The sequence below is a fragment of the Bombina bombina genome, chromosome 2, assembly GCF_027579735.1.
Source record: "Bombina bombina isolate aBomBom1 chromosome 2, aBomBom1.pri, whole genome shotgun sequence".
Taxonomy (NCBI): Eukaryota; Metazoa; Chordata; class Amphibia; order Anura; family Bombinatoridae; genus Bombina; species Bombina bombina.
Window position 1 is genome coordinate 1,235,706,359 of NC_069500.1, and position 15,138 is coordinate 1,235,721,496.

General features: G+C 40.2%; 1 protein-coding gene across 1 annotated transcript in view; it reads left to right on the top strand.

Moving 5' to 3' along the window:
* Positions 1-12,679: 12,679 nt before the first annotated feature.
* YIPF7 (Yip1 domain family member 7) overlaps positions 12,680-15,138 on the top strand; it is a 179,519-nt gene continuing 177,060 nt past the window's right edge. The window contains exon 1 of the mRNA XM_053704007.1: positions 12,680-12,774. The gene's annotated coding sequence lies outside the window, so the exon portion shown is untranslated. The remainder of the gene's footprint in view (positions 12,775-15,138) is intronic.

Below are 15,138 nucleotides of genomic sequence, written 5' to 3' on the forward strand. Positions count from 1 at the left end.
TGAGCTGGCATTCTATTGGCTGTTCCAATCAGCCAATAGAATGCAAGCTCAATCCTATTGGCTGATTTGATCAGCCAATAGGATTGAAGTTCAATCCTATTGGCTGATTGCATCAGCCAATAGGATTTTTTCTATCTTAATTCCGATTGACTGATAGAATTCTATCAGCCAATTGGAATCTAAGGGACGCCATCTTGGATGACATCACTTAAAGGTACATTCATTCCAAAGAAGCCGTCGATTGAAGAGGATGCTCTGCGCTGGATGTCTTGAAGATGGAGCTGCTTGGATGAAGACTTCTGCCCGTCTGGAAGACCACTTCTGCCCGTCTGGAGGACCACTTCTGCCGGCTTCGTTGAGGACATCTTGCCGCTTGGATGAAGACTTCTCCCGGTAAGTGAATCTTCGAGGGTTAGTGTTAGGATTTTTAAGGGTGTATTGGGTGGGTTTATTTTTTAGGTTAGGGCTTTGGGCAGCAATAGAGCTAAATGCCCTTATAAGGGCAATGCCCATCCAAATGCCCTTTTCAGGGCAATGGGGAGCTTAGGTTTTTTTAGTTAGGCTTTTATTTGGGGGGTTGGTTGTGTGGGTGGTGGGTTTTACTGTTGGGGGTTTGTTTGTATTTTTTTTTACAGGTAAAAGAGCTGATTTCTTTGGGGCAATGCCCCGCAAAAGACTCTTTTAAGGGCTATTGGTAGTTTAGTTTAGGCTATTTTTTTTTTTTTTTGGGTGGGTTTTTTTTTTTTTTTTTTGATAGGGCTATTAGATTAGGTGTAATTAGTTTAAAGATCTTGTAATTTGTTTTTTATTTTCTGTAATGTTTGTTTTTTTGGTAATTTAGCTAATTTTATTTAATTTATTTATTATTATTATTATTATACTTTATTTATGAAGCGCCATCATATTCCGCAGCGCTGTCCATGGATACAGATCATTTAAATAAAACAATAGTATAAAACTTCTAAGACTAAGAGACAGGACAGAATTTACAAACACATACAGGAGGAATCGGGGGCCCTATTCCCGTGGGAACTTACAATCTAGAAGGGTAGGAGGTTGAGAAACATGAGGTGAGGACTGCAAGATTGAGAAAGATGTTAATGCAGAGTTAGAGGAGGGAAATGTTGTTAGGTAAAAGGAATATTATTGAGTTGGATGGTAGGCTTCTCTGAACAGAAAAGTCTTCAGAGAGCATTTAAAGGAAGAAAGATTTGGGCAAAGCCTGACAGCACAATGGAGAGTGTTCCAGAGGGTAGGTGCTGCACGACAGAAGTCCTGCAGTCTAGCATGAGAGGAGGTGATAGTCGCAGAAGCAAGGAGCAGGTCATTGTTGGATCTTAGTGGACGAGCTGGAGTATACTTGTTGATTAGAGAGGATAGGTAGAGGGGAGCGGTATGCAAGGGTGAGAATTTTGAATTTAATTCTACTGTGTATGGGGAGCCAATGAAGGGACTCACAGAGAGGTGCAGCAGATACAGAGCGATGGGAAAGGTGGATCAGTCTGGCAGAGGCATTTAGGATGGATTGAAGAGGGGAGAGGCGGGAAAGAGGAAGGCCAGTAAGTAGGTTATATTGCAGTAGTCAAGTCGGGAAATAACAAGGGAGTGGATTATTTGCTTTGTGGTGTTAGCGCACAGAAAAGGTTGAATCTTGGAAATGTTGCATAGATGGTTGCGGCAGGATGTAGAAAGCGATTGGATATGGGGGGTGAAGGATAGATTTGAGTCAAGTGTAACTCCGAGGCAGCGGATTTGGGGCGATGGGGAAATGGTGATGCCATCAACAGGGATAGAGAAGTCACAGGTCGGCGTAGAGGTTGAGGGGGGATAAGAAGGAGCTCAGTCTTGGACATGTTAATCTTTAGGTGGTGAGAGGCCATCCAGGAAGAAATACCAGATAAGCACTTGCTGACATGAGAGAGGACAGAGGGAGAGAGAGCAGGGGTGGAGAGGTAGATCTGGGTGTCATCAGCATAGAGGTGATATTTGAAGCCATAACTGTTGATAAGTTTACCCAGTGAAGAAGTATAAATGGAGAAGAGTAGAGGACCCAGAACAGATCCTTGAGGTACTCCAACAGACAGAGGCATTAGAGAGGAGGAGTCATTGGCAAATGACACAGAAAAAGACCTGTGAGAAAGATAAGAGTGAAACCAGGAAAGAGCATTGCCACAGAGGCCAAAAGAGCTAAGGGTCTGTAGGAGGAGGGGGTGATCAACTGTGTCAAAGGCAGCTGAGAGGTCAAGTAGGATGAGTATTGAGTAGTGGACAAAATTTTTAGCAGAGAGAAGATCGTTCGTAACCTTGGTAAGGGCAGTCTCAGTTGAGTGTTTGGGGCGGAATCCGGATTGCAGGGGGTCAAGAAAGGAGTTGGCAGACAGGAAGTGGGTTATGCGATTATAAACTAGTTTTTCAAGGAGTTTTGATGTTAGTGGGAGCAGTGATATTGCGCGGTAGCTTTCAGGAGAATTAGGGTCAAGGGAGGGTTTTTTGAGTATGGGAGTGACTATTGCATGTTTGAAAGAAGATGGGAATGAACTGGTAGAAAGAGATAGGTTGAAGATGTGGGTAAGAGCAGGAGTGAGGGTAGAAGATAGGGAGGGTATTAGATGGGAAGGTATAGGGTCGAGTGGGCAGGTAGTGAGGCGTGAGGAAGATAGCAAGGAGGAAACTTCATTTAATTATATTTAATGTAGGGAATTTATTTAATTGTAGTGTAGTGTTAAGTGTTATTGTAACTTAGGTTAGGTTTTATTTTACAGGTAAATTTGTATTTATTTTAGCTAGGTAGTTATTAAATAGTTAATAACTATTTAGTAACTATTCTACCTAGTTAGAATAAATACAAACTTGCCTGTAAAATAAAAATAAACCCTAAGCTAGATACAATGTAACTATTAGTTATATTGTAGCTAGCTTAGGGTTTATTTTATAGGTAAGAATTTAGTTTTAAATAGGAATAATTTAGGTAATGATAGTAATTTGTATTTAGATTTTTTTTAAATTATATTTAAGTTAGGGGGTGTTAGGGTTAGGGTTAGACTTAGGTTTAAAGGGTTAATACGTTTAGAATAGTGGCAGCGACTTTGGGGATGGCAGATTAGGGGTTAATAAATGTAGGAAGGTGTCGGCGATGTTGGGGGCAGCAGATTAGGGGTTAATAAATATAATGTAAGTGGCGGCGATGTCCGGAGCGGAAGATTAGGGGTTAATAAGTATAATGTAGGTGTCGGCGATGTTGGGGGCTGCAGATTAGGGGTTAATAATATTTAACAAGTGTTTGCGAGGCGGGAGTGAGGCGGTTTAGGGGATTAATATGTTTATTATAGTGGCGGCGATGTCTGGAGCGGCAGATTAGGGGTTAAAAATGTTATTATAGTGTTTGCAATGTGGGAGGGCCTCGGTTTAAGGGTTAATAGGTAGTTCATGGGTGTTAGTGTACTTTTTAGCACTTTAGTTATGAGTTTTATACTACAGCTTTGTAGGGTAAAACTCATAACTACTGACTTTAAAATGCGGTACGAATCTTGACGGGTTAGGGTGTACCGCTCACTTTTTGGCCTCCCAGGACAAACTCGAAATAACAGTGCTATGGAAGTCCCATAGAAAAAAGGCTTTACGAAATTTACGTAAGTTGGTTTGTGGTAAGGCCAAAAAAGTGTGCGGTGCCCCTAAACCTGCAAGACTCGTAATACCAGCGGGCGTAAAAAAGCAGCGTTAGGACCTGTTAACGCTGCTTTTTCACCTTACCGCAAAACTCGTAATCTAGCCGTTAGATAAGTTTAAAGGGACATTGTACTGCAAAATTGATTATAAATGACTTGTTATACCAGCTGTAGAGTATAAAATATATAGAAGATTACGGGAGCCGCTGTGCTGACCCTCCTATTAATGGACTCTGTGAAGAAGAGGACCGGGTTAGCACGACTCTCCAACAAGCTAAAGGTAAGTATAAAACTAACTTTTTCACCTGTAGCTTTGGAACAATTACATTTGTTTAATGAAAATGAATTTAAATGTTCTAAGAATATTCAATGTTCATTTAGTTTAAAATGAATAATGAATAGTGCAGCCAATGAATATTCGGGGGAAACTAATTTTCCCAAATATTTGTTCTGAAAAATTTGGCTGAACCAAATTTATCTCAATTGCACATGTCTAGCAAAAAGTACATAACTTATACAGCTGTATTAGTTTCAAGTTAAAGGTAAAAAATGTTTATCTCCCTTTTTTCCAGGCAAAAAACAAAACAATCACCATATTTAAACACCCTCTCTTATGAATAATAGTAAACCATTCACATCCCAGGGTGTTAGGTTAGGGGGCTTAGATTTTAGTAGGTTATCTTGCGTTGGGGGATGGCGGTTTAGGGGTTAATAGTGTAGTGGTTAGTTTGCTTTGGGGGGTTTGCGGCTTAGGGGTTAATAGTGTAATGGGGACTTTGCATTGGGTTATGTGGCAGTTTAGGGGTTATTAGAATAGGGGCTTACGGCGATCTGTTTTGCGCGTGAGTAGGGTGTTTCTTTTCCACTTTTTTTCTCTATTGACTTCTATGGGGGAATAGTTTATTGCGCACGCAATAGTGTAAGTTCAGATTTTTGCGCTGGTTGCGTTACCGCTGGAGTGATAACTTTTTACTCTCAACTCGTAATACCAGTGCAACCCGTCGAGCGCAAAAAACCTTACCGCTAGCGCAGTTAGCGCTCCACTTGTAATCTAGCCCATTGTAGGCTTATATTGGAAACTGTGGTCAAACTTTAATTATAATAATTTCTCAGCATATGTTTATGGACATTTTTTTTTGTTTAATCTTTTTATTTATGTCAAATTTTACAATACAGCAAAAATTGCAATACAACAGTAGCAACAACAGGACTTCAGCAGAATGTAAAGCTATAACAGACATAGCCTAAAATACGGTGACTTCCGTGACACTTTTTATAAAACTTACATGTAAAAGGGAGCACATGACATCTTCTCCTTTCAAACAGTACTGATCCCATATGTGTACAAACTTCAGTATAGTGAAACATTTCCCACCCACCCGGCCTGTAAAGGCCTATAAAACAGGCTATGGGCTTCATCCTAAAAGCCAAAAGGTAAACTTCCGTAATAATCTGTATAGGTGGCTACCTCAGCAATACCATCCTCTATTCATATTGTCGTTCTCGTCGTCCCAGGTCAAGGTGAGTATCACTAGGGGTGTGTATGTGCCCTCAACTGTCAAGGAGTGTTATCTCTCACCATTATGCTAGCGGTATGCATTAATTCCCTCTCTAACTGATTCTGTGCTAAACTCCCCAATTATATAAGCCTAGGGTGTCAGTCCTAGGGGGTTCACCTCTGTCTGGGGCTGTGGTAGGATTCCCAAAAGAACATCATTTCAGCATAGAAGTCTAATTTGCCTGTAGTGTAATAAAAGTACCTCTCCAGTGACAGGTTTATTTCCATTTGTGATCTCCACATCTGTAAAGTGGGTGTGGCTTCAGATTTCCATAGTCTAGGGATTATTTGTTTGGCGCTACAGATAGCTAACTGAAGGAGGGATGAGTAGTGTTTAAATGGGAGTTTTGGCAAGACATGAAATAGGTATATTAAAGGGTCTAGAGGAAGATCGTGGTTCAATATCCCGCTCATCTCCTGATTTACCTCTGTCCAAAACTTCTGAACACTAAGGCATTCCCACCAGATGTGGTAAGGCGTGCCCTCTCCTGTGCATTTCCTCCAGCATCTGTCCGATGCTTCCGGGAAAATATATTTTAACCTATGGGGAGTGAGGTACCAACGAGTAGAAATTTATAGTTAGTTTCTAGTAATGCGGCCGAGTGTGCGGATTTGCTGGTATGCAAAAATATAGCGTTCCATTCGTCTTCCGAGAGTGTATAAGGGAGTTCTTTATGCCAGGATAGTATAGTCGAGGTTTGTTTGAATTCAGAGGGTATGATTAGTAATTGGTATAGGGTGGAGATAGTATGCGGTGGGGGCGAGTCAAGGGTACATAATCTTTCTAATGGAGAGCGTTCCCTAGTGGTTAATTGCCTTAGTTTATGGGTTTGTACAAAGTGCTTAAGTTGCAGATATCCAAACCAGTTAGTGAATTGTGTAATTCCCAAATCTGATAATTGCTGTCTAGGCATCAATTTATCTGAGTCAAGTAGTGTATATAGTGGGAGAAATCTGTCCAAACAGCACTGTACTTTAGGTGTAACCAACATCCCACTTAGGAAGTCAGGATTGGCTAGGGCTGTTGTCAAAGGGGAGGGGACCATTGAAAGATGTGGATACGCAGTGAGAACCTTGGACCACACATCAAACGTCTCTTTGATTATAGGATAAGTTTTTATTATGGCCGGCTGATTTCCTTTAGGTTGCCAGCAGTAAACACCAAGTTGGGCCTGGTTAGTCAAATCGTGTTCTAACGTCATCCATGTTTTGTCGTGTTCCAAAGGGAGTGTGCACCAGTCTACTATTCTACAGATCTGGGACTCCCAAACCTCCATACTTTTTGGATAGGAAAAGAGTGGACCTGGCTATTCTGGGAGGTCTTTTCCTCCAGATGTACGAATTCATCACTGATTGCAATTTACTAAGATAAGTGTCAGATAATGGTATGGGGAGTGCTTGAAATACATATAAAATCTTGGGGAGGATGGTCATTTTAGCCACCCCTATCCTACCCAGCCAGGAAATATTTTTATTTAGCCACGTTGATGTGTCTTTGGTGATAGTTGTCAAGAGTGGTTCATAATTCAATTCATGTAACTGTTGTACGCTGTTTGCGAGGTTAATGCCCAAATATTTTAATGAGGACTTCTGTATCGAGTATGGAACCTGTGTACTAAGTAAGTGAATCTCTGCTTCATTGAGATTGATGGGAAGTAATTCGGATTTAGTTTTGTTAACTAAGTAATTAGAACATAAGCCAAATTCTTCCAGATTGCTCTGCGCCGCAGAGAGAGATGAAGTCGGGTGAGTCAATGTCAAAAGTAAATCGTCAGCATAAAGTGCTAATTTATGGTGGGTGCTGTGTACTAGAAGTCCAGTTATGGCAGGGTTGTTGCGTAGTTTAGCGGCTAGTGCTTCCATTGAGAGTACAAATAACAGGGGTGATAGAGGGCATCCTTGTCTGGTGCCATTTAATATGCAAAAGGGGCTGGATAGTGCACCATTAACCTTAATTTTAGCAGTGGGTTTTGTGGAAAGGGTTAGTATTTTCTGTATAAAACCGTCGGGGAAGCCAAATTTCTGTAGAGTAAGTTTAAGAAAGGTCCAGTCAAGTCTGTCGAAAGCTTTTTCAGTGTCAGTCGATAGTAAAACTAGGGGGATGTCATGTGTAGTCGCGTACTGTATTAGTTGAAGAACTTTTACTGTGTTGTCTTTGGCTTCTCTCTGCTGCACAAAGCCCACCTGGTCCGGGTGGATCAACCTGGGTAACATTTTGTTAATTCTCGTGGCCAATATTTTTGCATAAATTTTTACATCTACGTTCAATAGAGAAATTGGGCGATAGTTTGATGGGACCGTTGGATCTTTGCCTGGTTTCGGTATGACTGTAATAATGGCTTCAAGCATAGAAGGGGGCATACTATGGGACTCATCAATACAGTTAAAAACTGAGAGCAAATGGGGTAAGAGGAGGGGTTTAAATTTTTTATAATAACCACTAGTAAGGCCATCCGGGCCAGGGCTTTTCCCTTGCTTAAGTGAGTGTATGGCGTTTCCTATCTCCTCAGCCGTTATCGCAGAGTTAAAGGAGTCTAATTCCTCTCTGGGTATCTTAGGTAATTTAATAGTGTCTAAATATCGTTGACACTGCAATTGATGTGTTGTCTTGTCTCTATGTGGTGTCAGATTATATAGAGCAGTATAGTACCTTCTAAATATCTCTGCCATTTTCTGAGTTTCCACTGTGGGTTTATTAGGGGGGTCTTGTAGTGTGGAGATGTAATGTGTCGACTGCTTTGTTTTAAGTGCTCTAGCCAGGAGTCTGCCAGGCTTATTACTCTCTACAAAGAATTTCTGTCGCAATTTCAGTGCCTGTTTCTGGGCCGAGTGGTCAAGGAATTTTGTGAGCTTATGTCTGGCTTGTTCGTGTTGATGTTTCAGGGAATCATCGTGTGGGTTATTTTTATATAATGTGTCAATGTGCTGGTATGTAGCGGTGAGATCCGTATGTTGCTGCCTATAAGCCTTACCCTGCAGTGACCTAAGCTTTATCATCTCACCCCTTATAACACACTTATGTGCCTCCCATAAGGTAAACGGATCAGTACCTGGTGTGTTGTTATGCTCAAAATATTCCCTAATGGAGTTTTCTACCTGTTGTGATAATAAGTCTTCTTTAAGTATTGTGTCGTCAAAGCGCCATTGGAATGGCTTGAAAGTGAGGGCGGACCATTGCATCTTACAGATCACGGCAGAGTGATCAGACCAACTGGTGGGTATATTATCAGTAGATAATATAGAGGAGATAGTGTAATGGTCTACAAAGATGTAGTCTATGCGGGAGTGAGTGTTCTGTGGCGCTGAGTAGAAAGTAAAATTCTTACTAGATGGATGCTGGACACGCCAGACGTCATGGATCCCTAATAACGTCAGATCCTCCTTGATAGACCTAAGCGACTTCTTTGACAGTTGTGATTGTGCATTGGAGGTATCTAGCCCCGGATCTAGGGGTGTATTTAAGTCCGTCCCAATAATGAGAGAACCTTTAGAAAAAGCCATGATGTTGTTAGATATTTTGCGCAAGAAGGACGCTTGGTGTGTGTTTGGGGCATAGATATTTACCAATGTAATTGGCTTCCCATGTAGTAGACCTAATAGTGCCAAATACCTCCCCTCCCTGTCTCTATCTACTTGCTGGACATGAAATTGTAGTGAACTATGGAGTAAAATACTCACTCCCGAAATCTTCTTTGTTGGATGACTACTGTGGTAGTGGTTAGTGTAGGTGGATGTAAAAAACTTAGGTTCGTGTCCCTCTAAATAATGCGTCTCCTGCAAGAATAATACTTCCACCTGCTTGTGTTTAATGTCGCTAAATGCCATACGTCTTTTATGGGGTATGTTAAAACCTTTTACATTCTGTGTCATGAAAGTAATTGGCTTAGGGCCTGTCATGTCCTCTTCTCTAGGTCAGTGTATGTCTGATCATCAAATCTCGTCACATAACTGCAGAGTCTGTTCCAATATAGCTTATAAAAGTCCTGTATCATAAATTTGTTAAGGGCAGATAAATTGCATTTGAACATAAACAACAACAACACAAACATACATAACAATAACAATAAACTCAACCTGAGCAATAACAATAAACTCAACCTGAGCATATAACCTGACATTGTATGTCACTATTTAGGGGTAGAATAGCTTGCCCCTAATTAAAGCCTATGTTTGAGCAGGTATATAAATAGAAGAACGTTATTGCTTCTTAAAGCTTTCAACCCTGAGCAGCTTCAAAGTTATTGTAATAAAATGTTCAGTCTCTTCACTGGAAAAGTTCAGAAAGCAGCAAAGAAGCTCTGGTTAGAAGAAGATTTATAAGGTAACAAAACATGGAATTATCTCACCCAATTAGCTTCCCCTGATTCATCCATAGCTGTCAGCAGGCAAGGTGTCCTGGGTTTTCTTCACCTTCTTAGGCTTTTGCTGTTGCCATTGAGCTTTGGGAGGTCTTTCAGATCTCGACCCCACATTCCTTTCTTCATCATCTCTCACTGGTGCTTGGCGAGGGGGATCAATCCCCAAGGCCGCACAGAGATCCGGTATATCATCCAAAGACTTACAGGTATGTTTAGTACCTTTGTGGGAAACATTGAGGGAACAAGGAAAACCCCAACGATATGGGATCCCCTTTCCCCTGAGCACCGTTGTTAAATGCTGATATTCTTTCTGCCTTTGCAAAGTGCGGGGAGCAAGGTCAGTGAATATTTGTAGATGGCAATTCTGAAAGTTTATGTCCTTAAGTTGTCTAGCAGCTTTCAGGATGTCCTCTTTCGTTTGGAAGTGGGTCAATTTGAGTATGACGTCTCTTGGAGGAGCTTGGTCTGAAGGTCTAGGTCTGAGTGCCCTGTGGGCCCTGTCCATTGAGAGATCTGCAGTAGAAGAGGGGCCTAGAATAGAGGAAAAGAGGCCTTTTAGGAATTCAGGGATAGAGTTCGGCAGGATTGTTTCTGGAATTCCCCTAATTCGGAGATTCTGGCGTCGTTCCCTGTTCTCCAGATCCTCTAACTTGTCTTGCAATTGCGTGAATAGTGAGTCATGTATCTGAGCTGTGGTCTGCAGATTGGAGATTTCTTGCTGGTTAAACTCATTATCCTCTTCCAGGGCTTCCACCCTGTTACCAATCTCCGTCATATCCTTTCTCAGGGTAGCCAGCTCCTCTTTAATGCAATCCCGAACCTTAACAACTATATTGTCCAAATCACTTTTAGATGGTATAGTGGCCAAAAAGGATTTAGTTAGGTGGACAGATTCTTCCAGGTCACTGTCCTCACTTTCCGAGGGCGACATCTCAGACCTCCACGGGGTAGTAGGGTCAGATAGAGTAGGTTGTGAGGATTCAGTAGATCTGAAAAAGGAGCTTACTGAATTGCGTGAGGCAACATGTTTTTTGACCTCTTTACCTTGTTTAGCTATTTTTTTGGGAGACATTTTAACTAATGTGATAGATTGCTTCTGGTCTCTCTATATATGTTATCACCTTAACTCTGCCAACCGTGCACTGAGACTTGCCAACAGGGCGTGCAGTAGTGATAATGCTTCAATTATAAGATTCTCCCTCACTAACTGTGAGCTGTGATTAGTTTAATAAGCGGTATCACAGCATTCTTAGACAAGACCTCTTTGCATATTTATTTTTATGGAAAGGCATATTCTTGCAAGGTATGGTGATAAGGCTCTTTTGTGGAAATGAAAAGTAAAGGCTTTGTTTTTATAGGAACTTCTGTATATTCCCTTTTTATGGCCCGTTATCTGTGTTTATCTGTCTGCTGAACACTGTAGAGGGTGTATTTTGGCTGTGCAAATATTACTCCTTATACAAATGGTTAGTAATGCCTTGTGGATCAGCAGACATGTGTCTCATGGCTCCCATAACAAATGATTTATGCCTCATTTAAACCCCGGAGGGTCCGGTAAAACATGTGTAGCCCATAGGCAATTAAAGACAGCATTTATGCCAAGAGTCCTTAAGGCTAGCGTGTACTACACTTTAAATGTACCTGTCAGCGTTCAGTCCGGTAACCAGTGCAGTCTCTGCAGTCTCCCAGGACATCTGTTACATAGTTCTTAGTGCTCTGGTAGGGTCTTGCGTATTAAACTTTAGCCTCAGGCTCCTAAGATGGCGGCCGTTACTGAGGCCTCAAAACGGAGCTGCGGTTTGCATCGAGCTGTGTCAGTAGAGCCTGCTTCCGTTCAATCCTCCATCTGTCCCGGAGTTGTTTGTGAGTGATTTTACAGCTGGATGGCTCCTAAAAGTCCCTGCAGAAGCGATCTAGGGCACTTGCACTCTGAGCTCACATTAAAGTGCGGCCATTTCTCACGCTGGCCGGCTCTGCCCCCCTCGTTTATGGACATTTTTATCATTTCAATACATTTACATTAGAAACAATGTAATACAACAGTATTAGTTAGAAAAAATAGTTTTTGCATGGAAATGAAAATATAAAAGACTGAAAATATTTTACTTTTAATTAAAGTGTTTTTTTTTATTGAAATATTAATTTTCACTTTTATTATTTTAAAAACTATTAAGCCTGTTTGGGGTTTTACCAGTATAGGTGGTCATGGGAAAGGGGGTTTCATTTTTGGGGTTATTTTGCTATAGCAGAGTGACACATGAAATAGAGGTTATTGTGGTCAAGTAGATTACGAAGGGATATAATGCATGAGTTGTTGGTAGTGGGATATATTGTTTTGGGGGCAGAATGAGCTGTGAAGTCATTAGATTTAATAGAAGTGGGGGTAAGTTGCATTTAGAGTTCATTGCAATTGGTTCTAGCTGTGGATCGGGTTAATTGAAGTAGATTCAGTTCACTGTTAAGGTTAATGTTTAATAACACTAGTACTTATATAAGTACCAATTATTTAGTGACCAAGGTCAGAAGCTCCTTGCTGACTGGTCATAGCAACCAATCACCAAGATTCCCTATTATTAAGTGACGCACATATAGCATGTTGTTGTTGAGTAATAGCAAGCAGTGTAATGGACCTGATATCAGAAATCTATTGTTGCTAGATTTCTTTTTATATCAGCTACACTTTAGGGTCAAGTATAGGATATAGCCCAATGTATGCAAACATCTAGCCTATGTATTTGTTCAAAGACAAAAAACAAAACAAAAAATAAACATACCGAATGTGTACAAGACAGATAATTCCTGACTTTTAAGGAAAACGTTAGTTGAGATCATAGCATCAAACGGTAGCGATTACATTATCTTACGTATAACTTGTTAATTCAGCAACAACATTTTTTCTCAAAAGATCATGGAGGGGGGTGACATTTGCTATTAAATGAGTATTCAAAGCCAGGTCCCAATAACAAGTTTTTGCCTCTGAATTTCCATTGTTTAAACTCAGGGCTTTTATTTTCTGTCTCACAGGAACGTGGGCCAACAGCTGTAATTTGATAACCATCCTGGCTTAGGCATATGTCCTAACAACAAATATAGAACAGTATTAATAGAACGCGATTCCTTTTCATGAAACACAGTTATTTTCTGGTCTAGAATATTATTTGTTTTTCTCTTTTTACCATAGAAGATTTCAAAGGTATGTGCCAACAAACTATTTGCTTGTTATTCTAATCTTACATAGCATGTTTTCTCTTCAAAAACAGGTAATTATATAGGTTTGTAAAAGAAAATGTCAGTTCTTCCCTACTGTATAGGATATTATTTTATATTTCCATGAATAATATAACTTTCTGTTTTGTTTTTTTTGCTCAGCAAAACTAACAATGAAGAATATTTTTAGAATATCAGTGTAAATAAAAAAGCTAGATTATGTTTCCATGAAAACAGCTTAAGTGACAGCTGTTTAAAGGGAAAGAAAACACATTGAGATTTCAATTTTTAAAGTTCAGTTTTGCATATTAAAACTACTTTGCAATATACTTTCACTATTTATTCCCCCTCATGTAATTAAGCGCTTAAAATTGTGTTTTTGTCTAATTCATAGACATGGAAGAGCACCCTGCAGAGTTTTCAAGGCTAGCCATGCTACATATATTTATATTATTGGAGTTAACAGATAAGAATTGTAAAACAATGTGCTTTATACTAACAATATGACCATAACTAGCTGCGTCGCCTGCAGATTCAAGCATAGATTGGCTCCTAAAGATGCAGCAAGTATTGGGTGGAATTTGGCTATTGAAAAACAAAAGTGACAAACAAGATGTTAAATGTTTTTTTTTTTAAATGTTTAGAGTTGGTTGATGTGTTATACTATAGACAAAAGAAATGTGTCAAGGTGTTTACATTTTCCCTTTAAATTTGAAGTGAATCCAATAGTGCAGTGGATAGCTCAGTATCTCTTGTTTAAAGGGCATGAAACCCAAAATTTTTCTTTCATGATTCAGATAGAGAATAGAATTTAAAGAAAGCTTCCAATTTACTTATATTATCAAATTTGCATAATTCTCATGTTATTCTTTGTTGAAGAAATATCTAGATAGGTAACTCGCACATGTCTGGAGCACTACATTACAGGAAATAGTGCTGCCATCTAGTGCTCTTGCTAATGTATTACATTGTTGCAAAACTGCTGCCATTTAGTGCTGCGGACGTGCACACTCCTGAGCTTACCTTTTCAACAAAGGATAACAAGAAAACGAAGAAAATGTGATAATATACGTAAATTGGAATTGTAAAGAACAATCTTAGCATCATCTATGGAAGAACTGGATTTCAAACCAAAGATGCCAAAAGAGTGGCAATATTGATATTGCGAACCATGCATTTTTTATTTGACTTACTATCATGGGAATGCTTAACAATCTATCTAGTTCAACGTTTTGAAAAAGCAAAAAAAATACCATAAGGATGTAATTTTTGTCTGCCATCTGAAAATATATTTATGCAACAAAAGAAGACAAATCTAATTGGTCCTAATCAGTTCTGAATGTTTTAAATTGTTTTATATTGGAATGGAAAGGTATTTGTTGATTAAAGAGAGAGATAATTTCATGCTTACAAACCACTAACCATTACTCATGGGATTCAAATCCTGGCCACTAGGAGGAGGCAAGGATACCCAACATTCCACAAGCTTGTAATCCCTCTCACCTCTCGAGTATCCCAATCTAATGTATAGTTTAGAGAAGAACAAACAGATCAGATTAAACAAGGTGCATACTAAAACTTCCGCCAATTGGAAAAATATAAAAGGGTGGTTCTTGTAGACTCTCACCTCCATGAAAGAAAAGTATTTATCAGGTAAGTCATTATGTTTTCTTTCGTAAGGTGTGGAGAGTCCACAAGCCATTACCCCTGGAATCTAGGCCTCGATCCGATATACAGCGTCGCCCGCAAAAGCCGGCGACGCAAAATTTTGCGCTGATTTGGTATCACATATACGGCGTAACATAGAAGTTAATCTCGTATATTTCTGCCTTCGTCCCATAGACAGGTATACCAAACCAGTGCAGTTTGGTATCCAATATACAGCGTAAGGATCTAACGCATGCACAATGTCTATCTATCTGTCAACCGCGAACTGCTAAATAAAACCTAACGCATGTGCAATGTCTATCTACCTGTCAACCGCGATCCCCCGCCGCTTCCCTAATAAAGTGTTTAACCCCTAAACTGCCGCTCCCAGACCCCGCCGCCACCTACATTATCTATATCACCCCCTAATCTGAGCCCCCTACACCGCCACCACCTATTTAAACTATATTAACCCCTAATGTGAGCCCCCTACACCGCCGTCACCTATTTAAACTATATTAACCCCTAATGTGAGCCCCCTACACCGCCGCCACCTATACTAAATTATTAACCCCTAATCCCCCTATACCGCCGCTACCTATATTAAATTATTAACCCCTAATCTAATCCCCCTATACCGCCGCCACCTATATTAAATTATTAACCGCTAATCTAATCCCCCCTATACCGCCGCCACCTATAT